We start from the raw sequence: 15,004 nt of genomic DNA, 5'->3' as shown, positions 1-15,004 counted from the left end.
AAAAACTAGGAGAATGCCTATAAATTATATGGGGTTTACAACAAACTATCAGAAGTGGTTCCCCCCCCATAATGCATAACTGAATTGCGAACCTTTTTGCCATGGCTGATATAGGTAGCATAAGTAGACTGAAAAAGAGAGGGACCAGAATTATTAATGAAATGGAAATTAGGAGGATAAGACAGAGCAAATAGCAGTCATTGTGTTGACTGTAAATCCTTTTGTAAGGCATCCTTTATAACTGACCTAGATGAACCAATGACAGACTCTCTACTTTTTCAAGAAGGAAATTAGACTTCTGCAGCAAACAAAACATTTAACTTTCCATTGCATCTTGCAACCAAACCCTTCAGTTTTGGGCTTCTCTTTGTAAATTGGTGAACAGATAAGCAAGAATGAAGTGGATGAATGTACCTGTGGCCTCATAACTGCAAAGTTCTCTGTTCACTCACAGAGAAAACTTGAGCACCAGCAGAAGACCAGTTACATCTGACTCTGTCCCTAGCCTTCTATGGAGCCAGGGCTCTGATGAATTAACATCCTCCAGCATGTTCAGCTGTGGCAGCCTAAAACATTACTGCCCCCTCTTGTTCATCCTGGCCTTCTGGTAGGGATCACTGCTTCACAGCTGGAACACTTTCATCGCCTGCAACTTAGCTGCTCCAATTCACAACTCAGTATGTTAGTTTAAACTCCTGGTGAAGGTAGGTTCTTACCATGACTCTTTTATTAACATTTTTTAAAGTTGGCAAACTCCACTAGGATTTTCCAGCTGTGAACTGCTGGGGCTGAAGCACCTGCATATGGTCTTTTCTGCAGTGCTAATGGCTGGTAACATCTGGAGGAACACGCAGTGTCAGAGATCATTGCAGCAAGACTTGGTAGACAATCCTGGTCCAATCTGAAGAGGCTGAATTATTCTTGTTTAAAAAGGTTATAAGGCTTCTGACACTTGAGACCAGAAACAGGATACGTCCTCAGCCAGTTAACTCAGATGTCTGTATAGCACTATCGTGCTTAGTTGGAAAGCTCTTATCTTACTCCTAGCTTCAAATGTGACATATAGGAAAGGTAAACCATGGCCATATGAAATGATGTAAGCTGGGAAAGCCACAGCTGCCCTAAACAACTAGGGCAGAACATCTTTGAACTGAGCGTGCCCTGGCTTGGGAAATGTTACCCCAGCTACAGTCCAGACAGGTTTACTCCAAAGAAATCTAATAATTTATCTGTTTTTTCTTAGAGACTACTTACCTCTGGAGTGTTGCCATGACTTAACCCCGACTAAAGGCTTAGATAAAAAACAACATAAAAGAATAAGCGTAAGAAGGGAATTTGAGTAGGTTCAGGAGAGGTTTCTGTACTTCCTCGTGTTTGGGAGTGCCTGGGTTTTAGTCAGTTTTATTAATGAAATTTAAATTGTGAATAAAGCTTGAATGTTGATGCAAGCTCATCCATGCTTTATAGAATTGCCTAAACTGGCTTCTGTGAGGAGGTAGACTCTGAAAGAGGACCTAGATTAGTTTTGTAAACAGCTATTTAATTGTAAACATAAGTTTTTCCTACCACAATATATAACAACTCTGTCATCTTCAGATTAAGTCCAGTGATTTGTTTATCTTTAAACACTGGAATATTCTTTTGCTTAGAATATGCTCATTATAAAAAAACGTTCATGGCAATAGCAGAACACAGTTCTGACTAACACAGAGCTACATAAAGAACTGCCTTCGCAGAAACAAGGATAGTCAGGTGCTGTATTCAGTGTCTAAATACTACAGAGGGAGACCTGCTGTGGAGCATGTGTGGAAAACGTACACAGGAATGATCTGCAGGGTAAGGGATACTCTTAATTTCCTAATTTCTCTCCTTCTTTCACTTTTCAAGTCTTAAAAAACCCACAACCTCAAAACAGTTGCAAACACCCTCTGCTAATTTCCTCTGGCTGACCTCTAGCAGCACGTTCCTCTCACTACGGTGCTCTTCCACCAGCTTCATTTTGCACCATAGCCCAAACCCTGGGGCTGAGGGCTACCCCATCGCACAGCTTTTGTCTCCCAGCACTGCTCTGACGTTTTCTTTGGTGTGCAAAAGACTTATAGGAAACTTTTAGAACTGTAGGTCTTTAAATGACCTTCAGTCAGGAAAATAAAAAATTCCCAAAACACAATTCTTCACACACTAACAAGAAGCAATTGATCGTTAACTTTCGTGCTCTGACCTTCCACAAGCAGACTTTCCAGCTACTGCAAATTAATAATTTTCTTATGTATTTACAGCTAAAGTTAATAAGGAGTTACCTTGTGGGATTTGAGAATTGCAGCAAGTCTGGCAGAAATACCTTTCCTTCACAGGCCTCAAGTCTGTAAGGTTCCAAAACGAAAACGGGTATATGAAGTGTTAGTCACATCAGGATTAAAACTCCCAGCAACCTGTGTTTGCCCAGCACGCCAAACTCACGTCACCTCCTTGAGCTCACCCATACACAACCCTTCCCTCACCACATTAAGTCCTTTTATCACGAGATTGCCACCAGGGTCATGAATCAAGCAGGCCTGCAGGCTTCTCCAGCAGTTCCTCATCTGCCTCGCTGTTGTACTCCTCTGCCTTAACACTGGAGATCCTTCAAGCTTCCAAGTTGTTTGCAAAGCACCTACTACTATCAGTGCTAGCACCAGCAAACCCCAGGAGGCGGCCACGTCCTAGCACTGGGCACAGACCTGTGTGGCAGCTATTTGTAGCTGAGGGATCCTCAACCTCTGTAGCTATTTTACACACACCCCCCCCCGTTAGACTAAACTAACTACATATATTTCTGTTTATACACATTTCGTAATTCATATACAAGTGAAATTAAAAGTATCTATGACAGCAATCTATTTAAGAACTTTAATGTAAGTGTATAGCATTTTAGAAATAAAGTCTATTATAAAGCACTTGAACTGATTAAAAGTTTACTGCCTGCCCAGAATCCTTCACATTCTGCATTATGAAAGGAAAAGCCTTTTAAATAAAGTTTTAAAATTCTGAATTGCTGCAGCTAAGATCTGAACAAGCAACAGTGAAACTAACTACATTGCTATCCTATCTCATTCAGTAGCATAAACAAGGAAAGTGCAGAGAAATACACCTATATCCTGAGGGGAGAAAAAAAATTATTCTTTGTTATGGGTGAAGCCACTTTGCAGTGAACAAGTTGATAATTTTGGATGCATCAGCTCATCAGGATCTCAAAAATATTACAGATGTTCCATATACTCCTTTCCAAGGAACAGTAGGCAACAATATAATAATAATAAATAATAAATAATAATAATAATCTTCAGAGCTGACTGCCAAAGCACAAAAGGCCCAGCTTATCTTCTCTGGAGAACCTGTGCACTGGACCTTTGAACTAATGTCTTTTTCCCCTTGTTTACACAAGGGAAGTTTTTTAATACCACCTTAACAGCATTTTTAATTAATCAGAAATATACATAAATAAATTCTCAGAAGCCTGATGAAACTTGAGCTAATTGTAACCTAAATTAACAATGTCATTCCTAAGAATCTGCATTATCTTTACATTGTCCTAGCTTGGTCTTGGTCAAACAGAGCAAGAGACTAAATGGCTGCATTAGAGGTTAAAAGCAGAGCGAAAAAACCAAAGTCAAATAGAAGAGCACGTGGCTGAGGAGACAGAAAATACTTGGGCTCAAAGGGTGACAACCACATAGGTGTCTTATTAATCTTGCAGGAGTCCAGCCAACGACCCTGCCAAGGGGTTGTCCACACCCCTCCCCACGGCTGAGGCTGCTCCACCTGTAAGAGGCAGAGAAAACCTCACCAGACTGCTCTTGCTCACGCCAGCTGGGGCTGGCATGGGCGGCAGCAGGGCCCCAGCTCACCCCTGGCAAGCATGACTGAAGCAGGTGCCAGCTATTTTTATGTCTAAACTGTGATTTACATCTGACCTGTTATTAAGTTCAAAGAAAGAAGCAGCCACAGCAACGCCACCGGTCAGGCAACACGATGTCCTCCCAGCTCATCAGTGGAGAACAGGAGGCTACGTCTGGGAGGGGGCATGCGGTCATGACTGAAACACGTGGTGGGCTGCAGGAATGGTCTGCTCCATCTGCTGTAATCCAGCGGCTGCCCAACGCTGTACATCCTGTGAGATGCCAAAAAGCCCTGACCCCTTCTTCCCCATGCGTCACACAACAACTTCTAGTAGCACCAGACTGTGGGTAGCACATACTTGGCTTGGGCCAATCTCAATGTTTCTAGGTACCAAAATGTGTGCATAGTTTGTAAATAAAAGAGTTATAAGTTCTACATGACAAAGCACTGAATAGTCAAATCTTAAACTGACTTAAACGTGTTAACTGATTCACCAGTTCATTACCCCACAACACAGATCTCAAAGGACTATTTAGAACGTAATCAGCGGCTAACTATGCGCAAGGAATCATGTCCGCAGCAGATCATCTGCAAATTGAGAATTACTTCAAAATCCATTTCTAGTAAATCATTCTCCCACCACGAAAATCTCAGTTTCTAAGAGATCTTTTAGATTATTCATTCCCTCATCTCACACTTAAAAGGATGCCAGAATTACTATATCCTGGACTGTAACTGAAGCCATTCAGTGCAAGCAGCTTTCCTATCAAGAGAGTATCTTTTCAGTGAGATACATTAGATATATCTTAGGGTTTGACTGAGGTAATTAGTATCTTTTTTCTTTTTTTTTTTTCATAAACACAAGAGCTGAGCAGTCTTCTAATCTCCAAGATTGCAAATGCCCAGCTTCTACAGCTGCAGTAATTAAACCAACTTCTCATGCCATTACCCACATCAAGTCTCTTCCTCGGCATCTGCTCTATGCCCACACTGCACTCTTAAATCAAATCATGATAAGCTGTTTTCTAAGACCAGCTCACTTGTCTTCTCCCTTGAAATCACTGCAGTCAAAATTATTCTGAGCAGACATGAAGCATCTTGCTAAATATCCAAAAGGTCTCGAAGAAAAAAAAAAAAGTAGACATTAATGCAAGTGGATATTTTTAGCACCTGAGTTGTTCTATATTTATTCCTTTATGTCTATATAAAAAAAAGTATGATCTCTGATGAGGCATTACCAGAAAATATATTCTGCTGGAAAGCCTGCTTTATGAATCTTAGCTACATGAGCACTGCAAGTAGTACATCATGCCACCCATCCAACCACACGAGTTTAAGGATTAGGAGTGTACACAGAATAATGTTTCCTCAGTTTCAAAGAGGTGCTTAAAAAAACCAAACAAACAAATAAAGCAACCCAGAAAGTAAACTCCTCAGCATAATCTTGTCATTCTGCTTAGATGCAACACTTTGGCCTCATGCTTAAAACTGCTGCTTTGAAGTGTTTCTAATTGTCTAACCCTCAAAAACCTCAACCCACCTTATGGGTTAGCTATTAAAACAAACCCACCACCCCCAACTCCAGGACACACCATCCTTCAAGAAAACATCATGTCAGCAGCAACAGCAGCAGCTCAGGTCATATAAATATCCAGGCAATAAAAGACTGCTTATCTCTTCCTTATTCTGTTTCCTTATAGCTGTCACCTTCTTGCCCCAAAGACCCCTGCCCTGATACCTCCAAAGTGTTTACACTATCCCAATAGCCTTGTGCCTCTCATCTTATGCAAATTACTGGAATATTTCCTTTCAAGGGCAGGGTACAGGTTATCAAAGGTGTGGGTTATTTGTGCGGGAAGGAAAAGCACAACTGTGTCCAGGAAGCTCCTCCTAGTTGTAGTAAACTTGCATTAAAAGAGAAAATAAAGGAATTTAAGGCAGGGTCTTACATCCACAAAAACTGGAAGATAATTTCTATTTTGAAGCTAACAGTATTTGAATTTCCTGCTACAGAAAGATACCTGGTACCAACCCACAGTTATTTTAGATTTTTGAGTTATGGTAGATCTCAATGCACACATGAAAATAACAAAAGGGCAGGGGTGGCAGAAGGGGAAGATGGGAAGATACTGGTAAAATACTTACGTCTATATAAACTTGAAACTCCTCTCTCCTCTGACCTTGAAGGAGACTCTGTCTTCCTTTCAGATACTCCTTACCTAGAAGACAGACATGTCCCATCATTCAGCCATACCCTCCAAGTATTTTCCTAACTGGCATTACCTACACATTGACAGCTCTCTGATCTCAGGGTGAACAACAGACAGTTGAGGGAATTCAGAGTACGAAACTATACCAGGAACATCAGACAGAAACAGAACGAGAAACAGCACACACACTGATACCAAATTATTAAGTTTGTTCTGTGACAGGTTATTCACACTTTCACACAGTGCAAAATTACCTGCGTCTGCAACTTGCTGCAAGGTAAAAGTATGGATTTTCAAAAACTTAGAGGCCTTTCCAAGTTAAAAATATATGTGCCTCAATTACCTCGATCTCAGACTGACCCTTGTATATTTGCCTTTGAAGACCTTGCACTGCATCACTATTGCACGATGGAAGGCAGCAAGACTTCAGGTTTACGCAACTTTAAAACAAGCTGGTCTGAAGGCTTTTAACTGAGCAAACCCACCTAACTGTCCTATCCAGTTTTGAACTTTTTTTTTCCCCTTCTGATTAAAATGTTTCCCACGTAGCTGTGGTTTCAGTTTAGTCTTCTGTAGAAAACTAACAACAAAGAAATAGCTAGCTCAAACTCAAGAATCCTCTCCTCTTAGCCACATAATATTACAAAAAATAGAAATTCTCTCACTGTTACCAGCTCCTCCCCTACTATCAAAAAAAAAAAAAAAAAAAAGAGTTTATCATTGTACAGTACACCAAAGCAAGGCAACAGAAACATCCAAACCTTTGAAAGACAGAAACCAAATGCTGTATACCCACTCGGGTTATTAAAAACAAAACAAAAACTACATACTCTAACAGAAACAAAGTTAGGGTTTGCTCAAGGGAAGTACATCTGTGGGAGAAGGGACAACATATCTAATTTATTCTTACTTTCTGGATTAAAAGCCATTAAGCTCACATGACGATCTTTTTTTTAGACAATGTATCTTCCTTTCATGAATTGGATAATCCTTTTTTCAAAGTGGATTAAATTCCAGAATAAGCATGTCAAGAAAAGTTTGTCCAGAAACATGCACTGTGAATGAACTGCGTTTTGCCTCTGGCAAAAACTATATATTTATTTCATGCCCAAATTAAGCAGTTTTGTGGCTTTTGTGAGAACGCGGGTGTCAACCTGACCACATATAACCAACCTGTGCACTGACAGGCCAATATGCAGCTAGGTATAACCCATTTATAATTACAGAGTCGCTCACTCAGCACTAGAGCTGTCTGATGTGCTTATCTGAGCAGACCCATGCAGACATCTGGCAGATAAGAGCTGTTTCCTTAACATCGGCCAGGAACACAAGACTGGCAAGGACGCATCCAAACAAATAACTTAGGAGGTCACTCCCAGGACAGCCGTGCTGCCATCAAGAGCACGTGAGCTACAAAAATTGCTTCTTCCAGAGTAATTAAGACTCCAGCAAGACCTCCAGCACCTGCCCCTACCGTGAAAAGCTGGAAAAAGCAACAACGGAGGTCCAGCAAGGACACCACTGTCATAGCCATAGCCAGCATCAAAGGCACCAGGGAAGCCACAAACTCAACTGATCTAGAATAGCACATTAATCCACAGCACCAGTCTGCTTTTGAAGGGAATGCCCTATTGCTTCCGCAACTTGGACCACAGAATGATTTTGGTGTACACAAGCCAGATTCCCTTCGGATAAAACCAAATCAGAACATTCACCTAGAGTGTCACTCTAAATCCCGCTGGTGACACAACCATCCAAAGCAAAGGACAGGCTACACCTCTGCAATGCTTTCAGCATGTCCTATGCAGTAGGAGACTCTTCAACTGTCACAAATTTATGCAATACCTGGAATACCTCATGCTAAACAAAGGATTAAGTTGTGCCCTTTGCACTTTTAAGTAATGTACTTTGGTATTTGATGTTAACCACCAGCTCTCAGTTCTTTGTGATCCACTTTGCCTTCCATTGAGGCCTCTCCTGCCTCAGTGCCATTTCTCTTTTCTCAATACCTGCCCTGCCTTCTGTTGCCCTCCTCACCATTGCTGAATGCTACCAGTTCTTTCAGCTTTATTTTGTATTCTACTCCCTCCAAATGTCTCTTCCTATGGCAAAATCAACCTCCTTAAGACCCAGCACAGTGGCACCTGGAGTTGCATGGAAACACCACTCATCAAGCAATGCTGAAAGGTGACAGGACTTCTCCAGTGGCAAGAACAAACTAACCAACCAGGAAACAAGACTGCTGACTTGCACATGCAAGAGGACTGGTGATGGGTGTCACAAAGATCAAGGGGATGAAGGTTGCTTTCTTAAAGGCCATAGAACATGGGGGCAACATGGCAGGCATACCCTTGCTACAGACATTTTCTAATAGATCTTTGGGCACATCATCAACCCTACCCCTGATCGCAGGATGTGTATGTGCTGGGACCAGGGTCATCACACAGGAGATACTGTAAGACAACGCAGTCTCTATGCTTCCCATTCCCAGACTCTGCAGGTCTCCTATGAAGGAACATCAATGTTCACAAAATGGACACTTCCCTTTGTCCATTCTCGCCCCCATAGCCAACATCAGCAACCTCCTGCATTAACACCTCTGATTCCAACCCAATTAAGTGCATTGTTTTACTACACCTGTTGCTAGGGAAGAAAGATGTGTGCATGAGTCTTCAAGCTGAATTACAGCATGCTAGTCTTGTGTCTGCAGAGAACCAAACATCAGCAGTCTGAATGGGAAGGCTGTCATGCCTTTAAAAGCAATTCCATTAGGGCAGAAGATTGCTGTGACTCATACCATGGCCAGCAGCTAAACTCGAAAGCACCTCTCCACTCCTTGCCCTGTACAAGAGCTTCACTCAGTCGTCCTGCCCAAGCACACTGGCACACAGCATATTCTGCTAACACAGCCCACAGAGGCCCTGACTATGGCCGCCTCCTTCCCCAGCAAAGTGGCACAACCCCAGAAGTACACAGGCCTAGGTCACCCCTTGATCCGGGTGGGCTTTTGTGTGGCATAGAGCAGATTCACAACAGTTACTGATGGGATGCTCTCAAAGACAACCAGATATTCCCAACTAGCTCTCCTTTCAGCACAGTCCAGCAAAAAAATACCACCAAGGGATCAACATTTTTGAAGGAGCCCTTTTCCTTCCTTTTTGCTGTCTGCCTCTCCCCTTCTTCCTGCTCACCCCATGCTTCTCTGCCCTCCCTGATGAAAATATGAGCAGATCGCAGGACGGACTTCTACACTACAGCACTGGCCATAGCAAAGAGGTAATTACCGTGAATGGTAGGATATCCGATTCAGAGCTCAACTTTACCCGTTCCTTACAGGAGGAGCAAATATGGGTCTATCAGTTTATACTGCCTTCCATCTCCTTCTGCTGTTCCCACTACACTTCAGAAATCTGTCTTTACAAACCTGGGGAAACCAGTCACAGCCCTGCATTACATCTATATAGCAAGGACTAAACAGTTGGGTTTTTGCTCCTCCATAAGGTCCTCTGATGTAGAGGAGGTCTCAGAGGCAAAGACAGCCCCCATTAACCAACCCCAGGCATCTTATCCTGAAGTTCCTGGAGGCAGGGGGGCAATGTAAGTAGTAGCAGGCCAACCCACTGTAGCACCTCTAGTCTGAGGGGGTACTTGAGAGGGGGGGAGGAGGAGAGAAGAAAGGAGGGAGACCCTGGGCTGGCACAGGGACTCACAGCAGGTCCAACAAAGGGTTTTTGTTCAGCTCAGTGCCAGATGGGCAGGGACCCTAGTGAGGTGTCAACTCCTGCAAAGTCCTTCATTTCCATCGAAAGTCTCCATCTCATAAACACAGACACCAGCAGGTACAGCAGTGCAAGAGCGAGGGGAAGGCTGTCAGCCCTAGAGACAGCTGACACATCTTCCCCCAATCCGCAGAGCTTCTACCTAAGTATTTAAGTTGGGCCAAGAAGACACAGCATAACAACAGGCTCCATGTAGTGATGAATGACAAGACTACTTCTGTTATTACAGCTCTGGAAGAGGTGTCTGCCCTTCTAGTTAACATTAATAAAAATAATCCTGGCCTAATCCCCCGGAGGCACACTTGGGATATGGGACACCCATATGGTTTGTCATATTCATTGACTATCCTCATCCTAAAAACCTCTAGGCACCACTGCCTTCCCTCACCAACCTCCTCCCTTGAGGTGCCGCAGCTAATATAAATCTTACCAAGTTTGCCTTCCCTTCCCCACCCCAGCAAAGCAGTGAGAGCCCCTGAAGCCCGCTCCCCTTCCTCCGAATGGCAAATCACCTTGTCAGATAAGGTATTCTCAAAGGAACGTGACAGCAGTCACAGGCACAAACCTGGACACGAAGAAGCTCCAAAGGCCTGGAAGCCCAGCAAAAATGCTGTCAAGACTAATCAAAAGAGACAAAAAGGGGTGATTGATTTGAGTGCCACCAGGAACAGAGTGCGCACACGTGTGTGCGCACACGTGCGTGCACAGGCATGCAAACAAGAAGAGGGCAGGTTAAGCAGATCCAGAGTAGCATCTGGAATCTCTTGCTTTTTATTCAGCACAGACATGTTCACACACTAATAAGTCACGGCAAATAGTATTGTTGCTCCATTCCACTCTGCTCCCAGCCACTCATCATGGTGGTTTTCCTCTGTGGTAGGTGTCCTAGATGACTGTCATGCTGGGTGCCCCAACTTTTTGAAGCAGATGTGGGAGGCTGAAATTACAGCCTCAGAAAAGGTTCACCCACATCCTCAGTGTCCACAGCAGCCACCTGTGATTCAGCGGGCTCTAGAAATATTTGTGTCTCACCTTTTGTGCAGGTAGAACCAGACAGCACGCTCCACCTCAGTAAGGCAAGATATGAGGCCATGGCCCGGAAATACCCTTCCATGGTCCAAAGCTGGCATGACTGCCAAAGGGCTGCCCCCACTGTTTACTTAATGGCGGTCCTGGGCCAGGCACCCGGCTAGAATCAATACTGCTCACACTGCCTGGGGATCCACAGAGGGCAAACACCCAGGTTATCTTGTTGATAACCCCCACTACATGGAGGTAAAAGGTTTGGAAGATAACCTTGGAAACCTTTATCATAACTACACCCAGACCGGAATTGCTCACCCCACATCAGCTCACCACTAGCTTTAGGAACTGAGCATCACGAGACTTTACAGATGACAGTCACTCTTTTGCGCAAGGTCTGGGCTGCTAAAATTTCATTTGGTGACAGTGGAGATGCTGTACCATCTGAGGGCCGAAGGCCTTGACTGTGCCTCTTCACACACAAAAGCTTTGTGCCCACCGCCGGTCATTTCATGTCTCAAGAGCAATGGCACCTGACCAGACCAAGCTTCTCCACCAGGGCCAGAGAAAAAGCAGCTGCAAAACTTCAGAGAAAACCCTTACTTCTGCCTTCTTCCCCAAACAACAGGATGTCCAGGAGGATGACATTCTGGTCTTTTGGGCTTGCTCCTGGAGCAGCTGATGGTGAAAAACACCCATCTCCCCTCACTAATCTCAAGAGTCAAAAGGGGATCCAGGCAGCTGGTTGCATAGGTCACTTAAGCGAGCAGAAAGAGAAATAAAGTTTGTTCTCACAAGAGGCTTACACAGACACTACTGACAGGGCAATGACATGTTAGCATCATCCCTGCAAAACAGGGAAGATGACAATTTGACACTTCCTGGAGCAACAGTCCAAAGGTCAGAGGTTAGTGGGACAGCTTTCCTTCAGAGAGCTCTGCAGCACACACAGAGTGAAGACAGTCAGTCCAGGGAGGAGGCTAACTCAAATTCAAAGAACATTAAGTAGACAAAGCACGTAAAACTGAAATCTGATCTCCTGGCCTGCTCCTACTGCACTGCACATGCAGTTAATGCAGAAACAGGCAGCCACGATTCCCCTGGCAAAGAGAGTCTCTCCCCCATAGAGAAGAATCCACAGAGAGCAGCTCCAAAATCCTGGCCAAAGCCCAGCATCGACACTGCGGGGAAGAGACAACTTCTGCCACAAAGCATTATGAGCTTTATGTGCCATACTGCAGTACAGTTCTGTTGCTTGGGGTTTGTGTTTGTCTTAATAAACTTTTCCTTCAGGTATCTGTGTGACAGATACACTTACTCCTTGCCATACTTTGGTTCAGGCTAAGGAGCAACAGACCTCATGCCCTGTGGTGAACCTGCAAGCTGGAAACCTCCTGCCTCACACAAAAGGGAGTGAAAGCGCCTCAAAAAAATACTTTGAAAAGCAGTTTCAAAGCCCAAAAATGAAAGGAAACCAGAGTACAGAACAAGATCCCACAGCTAAAACAAAGACAGCTAGCTCGTCTATAATTTTGACTAGCAACTTCACTCTGTAAATATTACCTTCAGGATGGGCCCCATTTGAGCTCTCCCTGAATTGCAGCTGGACTGCATGCCAGGTGACTCTCCTCTTGAGCAGCAATGCCTCTCAAGGTTTGAGATTCCTTACCTGACACTAAGAGATCCTTCCTTGTCCCTTACTTGCGACAGATTCTCAGTAAGTGATAGATAGCATGCTGAATTAATACTAGTAAAAATTCTAATCCATGTTCCTACTCAATATTATTATAAACTTTGTAAGATAATTCCATTATACATAAACCATTGCCCAAGTCTGAGACTAAGGTTGCACCTAGCCACACCCAGGATCCATAAGGAGTTGAGAAAGCAAGGAGGTCCACTCCGAATCTCATGACTCAGCTGGAGGATCTTTCTTACTCTTTGTATTTCTTCCATTAGACATAAACTGTTGTCAAAATCTGAAACTAAGATTGGTCCTGGACATACCTAAGCTCCATCAAGAGTTTAGAAAGCAAAGGGGTCCACTTTGAACCTCGTGGTTCAACAGGAGGGTCTTCCTTACCCTTTGCATCTCTACTCTCTGTGTCAATCATTTTAACTCAATTCTAACTCAATTTTCCTTTGTACACTTCTTCCATGCAGTAATTAATAAGGTGAACCTTGCCATTAAACTTATTGAACCTTGGTAAACCACTGTTAACCTTCGTTAAATGCCATTGAACTTACTGAACTCTGTCATATTATTATTTTACCTCAATGAAACATAATGCTGCTTCTCTCTTGAGTGAGGTGCAGTCCACTCATCTGCGACAATCTGATGGACAGGTACCTTTTCAATCTTCGCTTCCCTCCAATACATACCTTTGTTATTGTGGTTATAGTCACCACAACTGCTAGAAAAAACTGGAACTAGCACATTTACTTGAACAACTGATAAGGACAGAAAAGCGTACCATATAGGCCTTTGATTTCCAGTTTGAGCAATATCCTGACTCTGAACATACACATGGGTGTATTTTCCCCCTTCCTCCTCCAAACACGACATTCAAAAACCTAGAGGTCATCAAACACAGAGCTAGCCTGTCAAATCAGCCTCTTCAAATCTGAATCCCATGGGCTCAGGGCAAATTGCTGTAGAAGCCTGTTTCTTCTTCAGTGGAGTTTGTGCTGATTCACAAGCCACACAAGGAGTTTAAGGCAAGGGTAGGACTCCATTTTGGCACACACCCTGCAAGGCAATGCAGCCGTTGCTACTTGAGGCACTGCTCTACAGCTAGACTGATGCCACTAAAAGCCAGAAGGCCAAGCCTGGTCCAGAAGAAGTCAGGTGGCAAGCCAACAGCTAAGCAGGATGGATGACAAAGGCCTCAGTCTTTATGACCATCTTTTGGACCTCTCTGCAGAAGTGCCCTCTTGGGTCCTGCAGCAGTCCAGAGCACCCCAGCAAGTACCACCACCAAGTGCTTTGCTCATCAACCCACTGCTTCCTGAATGTGGCCCCTTTCCACCTTGCCATGAACCATCACCAGCCTCCCACACAGAGACTCCTCTACAGACACGCACACAAGATGTCTACTGACCTGGCCCTTCCTGTCCACCACGATTCTGGACGGCTACCTGGATCCTACATAAAGGAGATACCAAGGGGTGGAGGGAATGTTTCCTCGCATCCAGGCTCACCCTGACATGAGAGGATTATAAGGACTCTCCAAAACTGAGGGATGTGAGAAGCAATATTTTAACCGAGGGGTGAAAGAAACACAGATCTTTATTTCTAGAGACCGGAATATTGTTTCAGTAATTTCTTGCCCTATTTCTATGCTTTCCCAGCTCCTGCACTAGATGTGTATGCTGACCTATCCCCCCAACCAAGAGCATTTATTAGCCACTGATATCTGGGAGATACCAGATCTCACACACACTCACATTACCACCACTTAGATGTAAATCCTCTAGCGGACCTCAGTGTTTGCTCCCCAAATCCCCAAAGAGGGGTGAAACAGCTGCAGAACAAAAGGAAAAAAATATCTTTATCAGGCAGCTCACTTCGCTTCTAGGGCTTCAAGTAGCAGACAACAGGGAAGAGCCAAATTGGGGGACGGGGATGAAAGGAATCAAAAAGCTAAATGTAGGATATGGGCTAAGCAGATCTGGCAGCTGCCTGCAAAAGGGGACAGAAATGGCTCTACCTCCAAATGGGATACAGAACCCTCAGAAACACCAAAGATAAATCCTGACCATAGCTGTACACTAATACCTTAGTACCATCCACTTCTGTTCATGTTTGGACAATACTCTGAAGCCTGGAGAAAGGACTCACTTGAGCACAGCTAATCACTGGGCTGATGAATCAGCTCACCAGTGTGCATTCTCCTTTGGGAGAGAATTGGCAGAGGACAACACTGCAGAAGATAGCAATATGAGGAAACAGCTGCTGAATTTGATGCGGGAGCGGCCCGTCATATGGAAAACATTTTGGTGCAGTGTTCTTGGCCGAAATCATCATCTTCAGCCAAGCACATCCTACAGCATGTAAGGAACACGCACATTCCCCTAGGAAATCCACAGGATATCCAACTCCAAAATGCTGGA

The 15,004-nt window shown here is 44.0% G+C and overlaps 1 protein-coding gene across 3 annotated transcripts in view; it reads right to left on the bottom strand.

Moving 5' to 3' along the window:
* AGPAT3 (1-acylglycerol-3-phosphate O-acyltransferase 3) overlaps positions 1 to 15,004 on the bottom strand; it is a 95,346-nt gene that overhangs the window by 55,384 nt on the left and 24,958 nt on the right. For 2 of the 3 annotated variants that reach the window (XM_064472646.1, XM_064472641.1), the window contains exon 2: positions 6,025 to 6,098. The exons of the other annotated variant lie outside the window; for it this stretch is intronic. The gene's annotated coding sequence lies outside the window, so the exon portion shown is untranslated. The remainder of the gene's footprint in view (positions 1 to 6,024; positions 6,099 to 15,004) is intronic. 3 annotated transcript variants of the gene reach the window in all.

This window comes from Phalacrocorax carbo, chromosome 1 (assembly GCF_963921805.1).
Source record: "Phalacrocorax carbo chromosome 1, bPhaCar2.1, whole genome shotgun sequence".
Lineage (NCBI taxonomy): Eukaryota > Metazoa > Chordata > Aves > Suliformes > Phalacrocoracidae > Phalacrocorax > Phalacrocorax carbo.
Note: the sequence above shows the minus strand (reverse complement) of the source record. Positions and strands in the feature narration are given on the sequence as shown.